The sequence below is a fragment of the Tachysurus fulvidraco genome, chromosome 4 (assembly GCF_022655615.1).
Source record: "Tachysurus fulvidraco isolate hzauxx_2018 chromosome 4, HZAU_PFXX_2.0, whole genome shotgun sequence".
NCBI classification, from domain to species: Eukaryota; Metazoa; Chordata; class Actinopteri; order Siluriformes; family Bagridae; genus Tachysurus; species Tachysurus fulvidraco.
In genome coordinates, this window is record NC_062521.1 from 29488907 (window position 1) to 29503300 (window position 14394).

Here is a 14394-nt window from a genome sequence, read left to right on the forward strand (position 1 = left end):
AGTTCTCTACACAACTAGAGGGTCAGAGCAGGGGTCAGTCCTCATACACTAACAAATCACTGATGTGTAGTGTAATGGTGTGTAGTGTTATAGTGTGTAATGTAGTGTAATGGTGTGGTGTGTAGTGGTTATAGTGTGTAATGTAGGTGTAATGGCGTGGTGTGTAGTATAGTGTGTAATGTAGTGTACTGGGTGTGGTGTGTAGTGTTATAGTGTATAATGTAGTGCAGTGTAATGGTGTGGTGTGTAGTGTTATAGTGTGTAATGTCGTGTAGTGTAATGGTGTGGTGTGTAGTGAAATAGTGTGTAGTGTAATGGTGTGGTGTGTAGTGTTATAGTGTGGTAATGTAGTGCAGTGTAATAGTGTGGTGTGTAGTGTATAGTGTGTAGTGTAATAGTATGGTGTGTAGTGTAATAGTGTGTAGTGTAATAGTGTGTAGTGTAATGGTGTGTAGTGTAATGGTGTGGTGTGTAGTGTACTAGTGTGGTGTGTCGTGTAATAAGGTGGTGTGTAGTGTAATGTGTGTGGTTGTGTAGTGTAATAGTGTGTAGTGTAATAGTGTGGTGTGTCGTGTCCTGGTGTGGTGTGTCCTGTCCTCGTGTGGTGTGTAGTGTCCTCGTGTGTCGTGTCCTAGTGTGTGGTGTTTAGTGTAATCAGTGTGGTGTGTAGTGTCATAGTGTGTGGTGTTTAGTGTACTACGTGTGGTGTGGAGCAGACTTTAATTATATAAATGCAGGTAGGCTTTGACTTGACTTTATACACTCTACAGAACAACAAGTACAAGTAAAACACACACACACACCACACCACAACACCACACACACACACACACACACACCAACACACCAACACCACACACACACAAACCAACACACACACACACACACACACAAAACACCACAGACACACACACAACACACACACATCAGTCCTTCTGTATATTTCTCTCGGGATAGTCAGCATTGGGCACCTTTAAGTCTTTAAGTGACATAATTGGAGCGTAAAGACCTTTACTGTTCCACTTCAGTACAATTACCTTATTTGTTTGAGGAGAAGTGCTGCACAAGTGTTCCTCAGTACAACTTTCTCTTAATCTTACACAGCATTTTTAAATCATTACTTTTACAATGAAACATAAACATGTCATAATTTACTCCTGTTCTAATCCTGCTTGCAGGTCTGGCCAAAAATGTAAATACTATGTTCTTCTTAGTAGCTTAGACGTGGTCAAACATCTCAAACTTGTTCATCAGGAGTTCTTCAGGGCTCTGGGTTGGAGAAGCACAAGGGCACGTCACACCTGTTCTAGATTTATTAGAGTTTATCAATAATACTTTTTTATGTTCGGGTTCAAATCAAGTTTAGTTTATTTTATTCGAATGAGGCTAAGATTAGTATTAAATTAAGATGAGGTTTAGGATTCAATTTAAGGTTATGTTTAAGTGTAAGATTAAGAGTAGAATTGAATTAAGAGTAAGATTGAGATTACATTTATGATTACAATTAGAATTAAATTCAAGGTTAAGATAAAATGTTAAATTTGAGGTCTCACGTTACAGTTACAGAGGTTACAGTTGGGTGATCAGGTTACAGGCGGTTTGTCGTGAAATAAGAATTTAGATAGAATTATTTAAATCGGAAGGGAAATTTATAGTTTAGAATTAGACATAAAATGCTAAGTATTAAATACTACTACTACTACTACTACTACTACTACTACTACTGTACTACTACTATACTACTACTACTGTACTACTACTACAGTACGACAACTACTACTACTATACTACTACTACTACTACTACTACTACTACTACTACTACTACTACTGTACTACTACTACTACAGTACGACAACTACTACTACTATACTACTACTACTACTACTACTAATATACTACTACTACTAATATACTACTACTACTGTACTACTACTATACTACTACTACTACTAATATACTACTACTACTGTACTACTACTACAGTACGACTACTACTACTACTATTACTACTAATATACTACTACTACTGTACTACTACTATACTACTACTACTACTACTACTACTAATATACTACTACTACTGTACTACTACTACAGTACGACTACTACTACTACTAATATACTACTACTACTAATATACTACTACTACTGTACTACTACTACTACTACTACTACTACTACTACTACTACTAATATACTACTACTGTACTACTACTACTACAGTACGACAACTACTACTACTATACTACTACTACTACTACTACTAATATACTACTACTACTAATATACTACTACTACTGTACTACTACTATACTACTACTACTACTAATATACTACTACTACTGTACTACTACTACAGTACGACTACTACTACTACTATTACTACTAATATACTACTACTACTGTACTACTACTATACTACTACTACTACTACTACTACTAATATACTACTACTACTGTACTACTACTACTACTACTACTACTACTACTACTACTACTAATATACTACTACTACTGTACTACTACTACAGTACGACTACTACTACTACTAATATACTACTACTACTAATATACTACTACTACTGTACTACTACTACTACTACTACTACTACTACTACTACTACTACTAATATACTACTACTACTGTACTACTACTACAGTACGACTACTACTACTACTAATATACTACTACTACTGTACTACTACTACTACTACTACTACTACTATGCTACTACTATTGTACTACTATACTACTACTACTACTACTACTACTATTACTACTAATATACTACTACTGTACTACTACTATACTACTACTACTACTACTACTACTACTACTAATATACTACTACTACAGTACGACTACTACTACTACTACTACTAATATACTACTACTACTACTACTACTACTACTATGCTACTACTATTGTACTACTAATATACTACTACTACTACTACTACTACTACTACTACTACTACTACTACTAATAATAATAATAATAATAATAATAATAATATACTACTACTACTAATATGCTACTACTATTGTACTACTATACTACTACTACTACTGTACTACTACTATACTACTACTACTACTACTACTACTACTACTACTTCTACTACTAATATACTACTACTATTACTATACTACTACTGCTACTACAGTATACTACTACTATTATTACTACTATTATTACTACTATACAACTACTACACTACTACTACACTACTACACTACTATACTACACTACTATACTACTACTACACTACTATACTACTACTACACTACTACTACTACTACTACACTACTATACTACACTACTATACAACTACTACACTACTACTACTACTACTACACTACTACTACTACTACTACTACTACTACTACTACACTACTATACTACACTACTACACTACTACCATACTACTACTAATAATAATAATGATAATAATGATGAAGATGATGATGCTGATGATGATGTGAGTTTGCTTTTTATTTTTGGTGTGATGACGAGTAAAGAGGAAAATAAGGAAGGAATTACAATGATAACAAAATGATAATAAATTAATAAATAAAACACACTAAGACTAGTAATTTCCTTTACAATAAAAGTCAGGTTTTTTTTTCTTCTCTGAAACACGAGCAGGAGGTTTCAGCAGGATATTATTCTCTGATTAATGCCAGCTTTGATTAGCGTTAATTTCTGAAATAAAAGGGAGTAAAATGAATTGATTAACGGTATTAAAATTCCAGACTGCTGACCCAGGACATGATGTTGAAACTTTTAGCTTAATGACTTTTTTATCAGATTGTTCAACATGGCAGAAGTCTGATTAAATGAGAGCGTCTCGGTGCGAAACGTGCTGTTATTCTTTCTTCATCCCGCATCTCTGAGCAAAATGAATTATGTAGAAGCGTTCTTTGATGCATTTTTAATTCTGACGCAGTATCAACCGAGCGAGAGGAAAGATCGGCGGAGTCGGAGCGCCGGAACGTCGAACTTCTGATTTACTGACTGGGTTTTACGTATCATCGTTCGTGTCCTGAGTGTGTGTGAACGTTGTCTAGTGTAGATACTCGCGTAAGTGTGTGTTTGATTTTATACCCAATCACTTTAAACGTAACTACACACAATTTATCTGCATCTAAATTTAGACTAGGATTAGCTGAATCTAGCATGAGGTTGATGTTAGGATTAGATGATGTTTGGGTTCACAGTTCATTCAGGATTATTTTGGATTAGGTTATAAATTGAGGAAACGTCTAGGATACGAGTAAATCTGGATTCCGGTGAAGTTTAAGATCAGGCCGAGTTTACGATTAATGTCAGAATTTGGGAAGGGGAAGGAGATGTTTAGGTTTGTCTTGGAATCGGGATTTAGTTAGGATTAAGTTTAGATTGGGAAAACATTTTGGTTCTAATTAAAATTTAGTTGACTTTAGGTTTAAGTTTAAATTTAGTTGAGGATTAGTTTGAGCAGGATTGTTTAGCCATAAAAGCGGTCTGTTAAGAGCTTATTGTGTGTGTGTGTGAGTGTGTGTGTGTGTGTGTGTGTGTGTGTGTGTGTGTGTGTATGTGTGTGTGTGTGTAAAGTGTGAAGACGGGTCTATCTTTCATTAGTTGAGATAATAACCAGACCTTATGTGTGTGTGTTTCTCCTGAGGGACGGCTCTGGCTGATTCAGGAACATGTTTAAACAGATGATACCTGCGGGGAACGTAAATAAATTGTGGTGCGGTTTTTATTTGTGTGAGGAATCGATACGGTTGGAAATGAGTTTGGGACGAGACGAGGTGCGTGTCGCTCTTTAATATCACACACGGCTCAGCACTCAGGACACGCCTAAAGGTCAACAATCACACCTCGCTTTCAGGGCAAGTCAATCATGTGATAGAGCTTTATTTGAGATGCTGCTGAGGTCTAGAACTTCATTCCACCAGCCTGTGTGTGTGTGTGTGTGTGTGTGTGTGTGTGTGTGTGTGTGTGTGTGTGTGTGTGTGTGTGTGTGTGTGTGTGTGTGTGTGTGTGTGAGAGACGGACAGATAGACAGGCAGAATGATGAGTACAGGATCATATTTTACTGCACCAGAGAGTTCTGCATTTGTTCCCTAAACAAAACATCCTCATCTCTCCTGCCCTCTCTCTCTCTCTCTCTCTCTGTCTCTCTCTCTGTCTCTCTCTCTCTCTCTCTCTCTCTCTCTCTCTCTCTCTGTCTCTCTCTCTGTCTCTCTCTCTGTCTCTCTCTCTCTCTGTCTCTCTCTCTCTCTCTGTCTCTCTTTCTCTATAGTCTGCTGTTCTCTATAACTCTCTATATCACTTTTATTTTTGTCTCTATCTCTCTTCATCTGCCTCTCTCTCTCTCTCTCTCTCTCTCTCTCTCTCTCTCTCTCTCTCTCTTTCTCTATAGTCTGCTGTTCTCTATAACTCTCTATATCACTTCTATTTTTGTCTCTCTCTTCATCTGCTTCTCTCTCTCTCTCCCTCTCTCTCTCTCTCTCTTCCTCAGTCTCTGTCTCTCTATCTACCTGTTAACATCTCTCTTTATTTCTCTCTGTCTCTCTGCCTCCCTTTCTCACATCTTACTGATGGAGAGACAACTGTGAGTTTCACCATCAGTTCTCCTCAGACACACATTGTTTAGTGTGTAGAGCGTCTCTAACTCTCTCTCTCTCTCTCTCTCTCTCTCTCTCTCTCTCTCTCTCTCTCTCTCTCTCTCTCTTTCTCTCTCAGATCTGAGATAAAGCGGTGTTGTGTTATCATCACCAAAACGGAGAGGTGGAGCTGAGCAGGACGATGAGCAGAGACGAGAACCACAGGTGAGGAAGAACTGATAAACAGGTGAACGTTTCACACGCCTGTGGGCTTTTTATACGGTGAGGTGATAACGAGTGTGATACATTGTTGATTAATTACACACATTCTTTCCAAAAAAAGAATTGATTCCTATAATATTCCATCTGAGCTTCTGTTAGAGAATCGTTATTACCCATAATGCACTGGGAGAGACAGGGAGATGATCAGGTACATAGTGAGGCAGGAGTCTGGTGTGACGCCATGCACCGTATATAATTCCTGTCAGTCCTGTCGAAAGAATGCGATGTGAAAGTAACGTCTACCAAAAACAAATGTTTTCTGTCTTTCTTCTGAAGTCAGCGATGTTAGCGGTAACGCAGCGCTACACGCGGAGTGTGTTTAGCTCCCCCGTGTCCTCGGTTAGCCTTTAGCAGAGTGTAGTGATTTCGCTGCGAGTAAGCCAATTAGCAAATGATTGAGTAGGAAGCGCTCGCTCTTAGAGACACATTCGCTTTTCTAGCAGCTCTGTACTCTTTACTGTTTCCTGTAGAGTTACGGGACGCATCCAGAGATACGGAGTGCGAAATATCGGCTATGTGAAAAAAGATACTGTACGAATCAGATTTAGATCTCTGGGGTATTGATTATCTGTTAATTAACTAGTTATTACATAGTTATTAACTTGCTACTAAATAGTACTGAGAGTACTGCAACGGTGCTGCGGTGTCTTTTATTTGGTCTGTTGGTGTCTATACAAAAAGTGGTGTCTGTTATATATAACCTGAGTAAGGATGCAAATGGTCGCAGTTTTACCCATGATTCCTAGTGACCAGGGCTGGCCTTGTTGTGTGGGCTTTTTGTGTGTGTGTGTGTGTGTGTGTGTGTGTGTGTGTGTGTGTGAGAGAGAGAGAGAGAGAGAGAGAGAGAGAGAGAGAGAGAGAGAGAGAGAGAGGGACTGTCTGCATGCTCCCAATTGCTCCCATACAGCTACACAAGAGAACCTCAGCACTATTACTGTACAAAAGGTTCAGTATGTCTGTAAGTAAACCAGAGAATAATAGAATTTGGGGGAATTTTATAGGAGTATTAAGACACATAATTCTATTTTAATGATGTTCGGTGGTTAGCTGAATTTCCTCTCGCTCAAGGAAAGAGTTGTTCCCATGCATCAGTGGTTTAATCTGAGTTCCCCATTTTCCTCCTCCAGTCCAAACACGTGTACCGTAGGCTAAGTGGCTTCACCTGTTTATAGAGTTAAGTGGCTTCACCTGTTTATAGAGTTAAGTGGCTTTACCTGTTTATAGAGTTAAGTGGCTTTACCTGTTTATAGAGTTAAGTGGCTTTACCTGTTTATAGAGTTAAGTGGCTTCACCTGTTTATAGAGTTAAGTGGCTTCACCTGTTTATAGAGTTAAGTGGCTTCACCTGTTTATAGAGTTAAATGGCTTCACCAACATGTTTATGGAGTTAAGTGGCTTCACCTGTTTATAGAGTTAAGTGGCTTCACCAACATGTTTATGGAGTTAAGTGGCTTCACCAACATGTTTATAGAGTTAAGTGGCTTCACCAACATGTTTATGGAGTTAAGTGGCTTCACCTGTTTATAGAATTAAGTGGCTTCAACTGTTTGTAGAGTTAAGTGGCTTCACCTGTTTATAGAGTTAAGTGGCTTTACCTGTTTATAGAGTTAAGTGGCTTCACCAGTTTATAGAATTAAGTGGCTTCACCTGTTTGTAGAGTTAAGTGGCTTCACCTGTTTATAGAGTTAAGTGGCTTTACCTGTTTATAGAGTTAAGTGGCTTTACCTGTTTATAGAGTTAAGTGGATTCACCTGTTTATAGAGTTAAGTGGATTCACCTGTTTATAGAGTTAAGTGGATTCACCTGTTTATAGAGTTAAGTGGCTTCACCTGTTTATAGAGTTAAATGGCTTTACCAACATGTTTATGGAGTTAAGTGGCTTTACCAACATGTTTATGGAGTTAAGTGGCTTCACCTGTTTATAGAGTTAAGTGGCTTCACCAACATGTTTATAGAGTTAAGTGGCTTCACCAACATGTTTATGGAGTTAAGTGGCTTCACCTGTTTATAGAGTTAAATGGCTTCACCAACATGTTTATGGAGTTAAGTGTCTTCACCAACATGTTTATGGAGTTAAGTGGCTTCACCAACATGTTTATAGAGTTAAGTGGCTTCACCAACATGTTTATGGAGTTAAGTGGCTTCACCTGTTTATAGAGTTAAATGGCTTCACCAACATGTTTATGGAGTTAAGTGGCTTCACCAACATGTTTATGGAGTTAAGTGGCTTCACCTGTTTATAGAGTTAAATGGCTTCACCAACATGTTTATGGAGTTAAGTGGCTTCACCTGTTTATAGAGTTAAGTGGCTTCACCAACATGTTTATGGAGTTAAGTGGCTTCACCAACATGTTTATAGAGTTAAGTGGCTTCACCAACATGTTTATGTAGTTAAGTGGCTTCACCTGTTTATAGAGTTAAATGGCTTCACCAACATGTTTATGGAGTTAAGTGGCTTCACCAACATGTTTATAGAGTTAAGTGGCTTCACCAACATCTTTATAGAGTTAAGTGGCTTCACCTGTTTATAGAGTTAAATGGCTTCACCAACATGTTTATGGAGTTAAGTGGCTTCACCAACATGTTTATAGAGTTAAGTGGCTTCACCAACATGTTTATAGAGTTAAGTAGCTTCACCATCATGTTTATAGAGTTAAGATGGATGGATAGATGGATAGATGGATGGATACTCCACAAGGCAAACAGTACATTTTCTAAAGAACTCTATTACTAAGCACCATCTTAGAAAAGAATGTATATCTGTCTATCTTTCTGTCTTTCTGTCAGTAGGTTTTTATTGTGCTAGTGACTGTTATGCCTGTGATGCCTGTGATGCTTGTGATGTCAGTGTCATGTGTCAGTGTCATGTGTCCGTGTCATATGTCAGTGTCATGTGTCATGTGTCAGTGTCATGTGTCCGTGTCATGTGTCAGTGTCATGTGTCAGTGTCATGTGTCAGTGTCATGTGTCAGTGTCATGTGTCAGTGTCATGTGTCATGTGTCAGTGTCATGTGTCCGTGTCATGTGTCCGTGTCATGTGTCAGTGTCATGTGTCAGTGTCATGTGTCAGTACAGTTCAGGTGATTCTGTTATCTGGTTATTCTAAAATGTCCATGAATGTCCTGGAGAGTTTAACTCCACTTAACTCTATAAACATGATATATATACACATAATCCTAATAAAGCTAATAGAGTCCCATCTCTGTGTGCCCAGAGCATTAGGTATGCACGAGAGCTTGGCCTTTTGCAATTAATGGCAATTACACTTATACTTTTATGATGTCTGCTACTTGCATTACAAAGGAATAATTGCTTTTTATGGCTTTCAAGTGACCGGCTGTCTTTTTTTATGACGGCCTACACGGATTCTCCTGAAAACATGTTTTACAAAATGGGCTAAAACGTCTATTACGCTAATGGATTAAACGCCGCAGTCTGGTCCAAAGCCAAAACGGCTGCATTTTAACACTCTTAACACGAGCCACAGAAGAGTTCACACTCTGTTAATCACACATCCAGTACCTGTGGTTCTGCTCCAGGTTCTCCACACTCTGTTAATCACACATCTAGTACCTCTGGTTCTGCTCCAGGTTCTCCACTCTCTGTTAATCACACATCTAGTACCTGTGGTTCTGCTCCAGGTTCTCCACACTCTGTTAATCACACATCTAGTACCTGTGGTTCTGCTCCAGGTTCTCCACACTCTGTTAATCACACATCTAGTACCTGTGGTTCTGCTCCAGGTTCTCCACACTCTGTTAATCACACATCTAGTACCTGTGGTTCTGCTCCAGGTTCTCCACACTCTGTTAATCACACATCTAGTACGTGTGGTTCTGCTCCAGGTTCTCCACACTCTGTTAATCACACATCTAGTACCTGTGGTTCTGCTCCAGGTTCTCCACACTCTGTTAATCACACATCTAGTACCTGTGGTTCGGCTCCAGGTTCTTCAATCTGACAGGGAAAAATGACTGGGATACACACATTTGATCTATCTATCTATCTATCTATCTATCTATCTATCTATCTATCTATCTATCTATCTATCTATCTATCTATCTATCTATCTATCTATCTATCTATCTATCTATCTATGTGTCTGTCTTTCTATCTATCTTTCTTTCTTTCTTTTTTTGTGCTTGTTGCAGTTTCTATTGTTTAAGTTGAGTTGAGAAATCTTCACTCTCACATCCTCAAGGTCCTGTTTGTCTAAAAGTATTGGCACCTGTAATATTCACATTGAAGTGATACCAGGTAATAGGATCACTCAGGATGGGGACAGTATGTCTCTGAAGTGACTATTAGACCAGAGACAAAATTTGAGCCATGCTGTCTTTTTCCCTTTTTCTTCATTAACTAAAGCAACTAAAGCATGACCTTTTTCATCACATTTGGACAGACAGAACCGCAGAGTGGACAGCCTTCAGGTCTCAGTTGGTTCTAGTCTCACCGCCGGAACATTGTTTAACCGTTTGGTTTAGAAATATATCACATATTTATGATGTTACTGGCTGTTTTATTGTTTCCTTACACACACACACACACACACACACACACACACACACACACACACACACACACACAGAGAGATTTCTGTAGTTGTCGTGTGTTTGCTGGACCTGGAACTTGTTCACATTATGTGGTGGAATTGCTTTGACCTTCCGGCTGCGGCCTCGAGGACGGCTGAGCGAGCTCCTGAAAGAGACGTAATAGCACAGTCCATCCCTCGCTCTCACTCATCCTTCCATCTAGTTTTCTTTTGTCTTCTCTCTCTCTCTACTTCCCACTTTTTCACACTTTGCTTGTCCACTTCTTCTTCTACCTGTTTTCCCCCTTTATTCATCTTTATGAATGCACGCCTTTCCGCGTTGTCCATACAGTCGATTTCTGCACAAAACTACAAGCCATGACGTAAAACTCTAAAGCATAATTACACAGGAAATAGACCTTGAAGGACCAAAGACACGTTATTTCCTACCAGAAACGAGGTGAGCCGTGTATTCAGATGCAATTAGTAAAGCTTGTTCCTTATAAAGATCTGGAAAACCATTATTAACCATTATTTATTTATTCATTCATTCATTCATTCATTTCCTACCGCTTATCCGAACTTCTCGGGTCACGGGGAGCCTGTGCCTATCTCAGGCGTCATCGGGCATCGAGGCAGGATACACCCTGGACGGAGTGCCAACCCATCACAGGGCACACACACACACACTACGGACAATTTTCCAGAGATGCCAATCAACCTACCATGCATGTCTTTGTACCGGGGAGGAAACCGGAGTACCCGGAGGAAACCCCCAAGGCACGGGGAGAATATGCAAACTCCACACACACGAGGCGGAGGCGGGAATCGAACCCCCGACCCTGGAGGTGTGAGGCGAACGTGCTAACCACTAAGCCACCGTGTCTCCCTCTTTAACCATTAGTGATTATTTAATAGTTCTAATGAAATAATAAATGTTAAAGGTGTTGTTTTATTTCACGTTACCACTTTTCGTTAGAGCCCTTTGTTTTGTCATCGCATACATAATTCAGATAAAAAACTTTCACCTCTCAACAAGTAAATATACTGTATGAAAACTTACAAACCTCTAAAGTAGAAGTATAAAAATACAGTTAGCAGACTTTATTAAACACTCACTGCCCACTGTAGCAGTGTAAGATCTGTCTGTCTGTCTGTCTGTCTGTCTGTCTGTCTGTCTGTCTGTCTGTCTGTCTGTATTTCTGCATGTATGCCTGTCTGTATTCCAGTCTGTATGATTGTCTTTCGCGTTGATTTATCTGTCTGTCTTTCTGTCTGCATATCTGCATTATCTGTCAATCTCTTTTTCTTCTGCCTATCTGCCTTTTTCCTTTCTATCTGTCTGTCTGTCTGTCTGTCTGTCTGTTTACCTAAGTGTGTGTTCTGTTTACTTATAGTTCTATCTGTCTGTCTTCTGGTCTGTCTGTCTGTCTGTCTGTCTGTCTGACTGTCTATCTATCTATCTATCTGTCTGTCTGTCTGTCTGTCTGTCTGTTTGTCTGTCTGTCAGTCAGTCAGTCAGTATGTCTGTATGTCTATCTGTCTGTCTGTCTGTCTGTCTGCTTAAGTATGTGTTCTGTTTACTTATAGTTTTTTCTGTCTGTCTGTCTGTCTGTCTATATGTCTATCTGTCTGTCTGTCTGTTTGTCTGTCTGTCTGTCTGTCTGTTTGTCTGCTTAAGTATGTGTTCTGTTTACTTATAGTTTTTTCTGTCTGTCTGTCTATCTGTCTGTCTGTTAGTCTGTCTGTCTGTCTGTCTGTCTGTCTGTCTGTCTGTCTGTCTGCTTAAGTATGTGTTCTGTTTACTTATAGTTTTTTCTGTCTGTCTGTCTATATGTCTGTCTGTCCCACTGTCTCTTTATTTAACTCTCTATCTGTCTGTCTGTGTGACTGTCTCTTTATTTAACTGTCTGTCTGTCTGTGTATGTGTTCTGTTTACTTATAATTCTGTCTGTCTGTCTTCTGGTCTGTCTTCTTGTCTGTCTTCTTGTCTGTCTGTCTGTCTGTCTGTCTGCTTATTTACTCATTTGTTGTCCTGTCGGTCTGTCTATCTGACGATGTATCAGTCTGTTTATTGCTGTTATGTCTATCAGTAAGAATCCATTTGACATTTACGCCATGTGACAGAGTAACCAAGCAACCATTATTCAGCAAACTCATAAGAGCATCACTTTTATCTCTCATTTAACTCTTCAAACCAAAGTGTTGAGTAATATATATATATTTTACCTTCAGTGTTATGGTGTCTGTACTGCCCACTGAAGTACGGAGAACCAATCGGATTGCAGCGTTAAAGATTCTGAGACGTACGGTACGCACCGAGCTTATCCAGAGAGAGCTGTTTGAGTTTAAATCCCTCATCACTGTGAAAAGAAAACAGTGACGATACATAATTGTGTCTGCTATTTTACTGCATAAACACTCTAATCACAAAAAATATATCAAATTAAATAGTCAGGGGGAAAAAATCGAACTAAAACACAATATTACATCACGTTGGTGCACAACTCATTAAGGGAAATATCCAGATATCTCCTGCTAACTAGAACATTACCATATTATTTTTTTTTCCTCCACTCCATTTCACTCTGCATAATCGCCCGCTCAACCCGACGGCACTGTTTCTAATTTGTTTATATTTTGATAAACAATAGAATAATTACTGATTCAAATCTTGTTTTGGATGGCAGAAGGGGCAGAAGGTTTGTAGCTGTTACTCCTTATTCTCTCTTTTGTGAAACTGAGAAACACTATCTGGCTCTTTTAGTCACACATGTGCGGTGCGGCTAATGGATTAGCACGAGGCAGCTGTGTTTCACTATGTGTGACCGAAACCTACCTGAATTGAGACATCTGCTTCGAGTGATGGGATATAAAATACAAACACACTTATTTCACTCTATTACTGTCCATTTCTCTAAGGAAAATAAGTGGATAGATAAGTCTTCGTTTTAATCGGGATCTGGCATCATCTCATGTTAAGGATGTTCTCTAATGCAAGGATCTACAGTACCACAGCTTGAGGATTGGATGCATCAATTAAAAGCTTCATCGGGGTGCCAGTTGTTAAAAGTAGACAGAAGATACCTCGAAGTTAACCTGATGGATCAATTTGATTTTGACAAAGCAACCTGATTCCATGGAGTGTCCTAAATGTGTTCCTGGACCATCTAGAAGCATGTGATGCTCACTGAAGATACAGCTAAACAGCAGGGTGGATCTGAACATTATTACCAATTAGCTTCAAGCTATCCTGGTGAGATTTTATACACTCCAGCATCACCAAAACATTCCAGATGGTCTCAGGAAATCATTTGACTTTTTCAGTGATTCCTTAATGTCTTTGAGGATCTTATCTAGATCTTTGATGGTGAAGATAAAATGAGCTGTCGATAATTGCATTTTGTTGAGTTCATGACATCAAAGGAGGCGAAGGAGAATATTGGAGACGTGTGTGTGTGTGGTCAAGATGAGTCCATAATGCTCGAAAGAAAAGTGACTACACATCTAAATGTTCTCCTCATGCTGGTTGAATTTCAGGTGTTGCTTCAGGGCTGTATTGTACATGGTGGTCCAGGGGGCTCATGAGAAATTAAACACATCATGAATTCGGTTCTAGCTGGATATATTAGCCTGGAACCTGTTTGCCTGTGCTGGGAGATTAAGACTTAGCCTTGGATGAATTTTTGAGGAAGGTGATCACATGTGTGCATACAAATCAAGTCAGTGTTCAGCCTTCAGCGTCCCCGAACACTTGTGGTACAATGAGCAGAAACATTCCAGCACTTACAAACGTGTTCATGTAAAGGAGCTGGAAATGAGATGACAAGAGCCTTGATACGTATTACAGGAAGAGGGATCTGTACAGTATATCCCTCCAGGGACACGTCACAAATCATTACTCTGTAACTGCAAGGAGTTCAATTTCATTACTTTATAACAGAGTTCTGTATCATTACTCTATAACAGACAGAGTTCTGTATC

The 14394-nt window shown here is 39.1% G+C and overlaps 1 long non-coding RNA gene across 1 annotated transcript in view; it reads left to right on the forward strand.

The window, feature by feature from the left end:
• Nucleotides 1–5874, forward strand: part of LOC125141004 — a 275689-nt gene extending 269815 nt beyond the window's left edge. The window contains exon 5 of the long non-coding RNA XR_007140327.1: nt 5738–5874. This is a non-coding gene — a long non-coding RNA (uncharacterized LOC125141004). The remainder of the gene's footprint in view (nt 1–5737) is intronic.
• Nucleotides 5875–14394: the final 8520 nt, after the last annotated feature.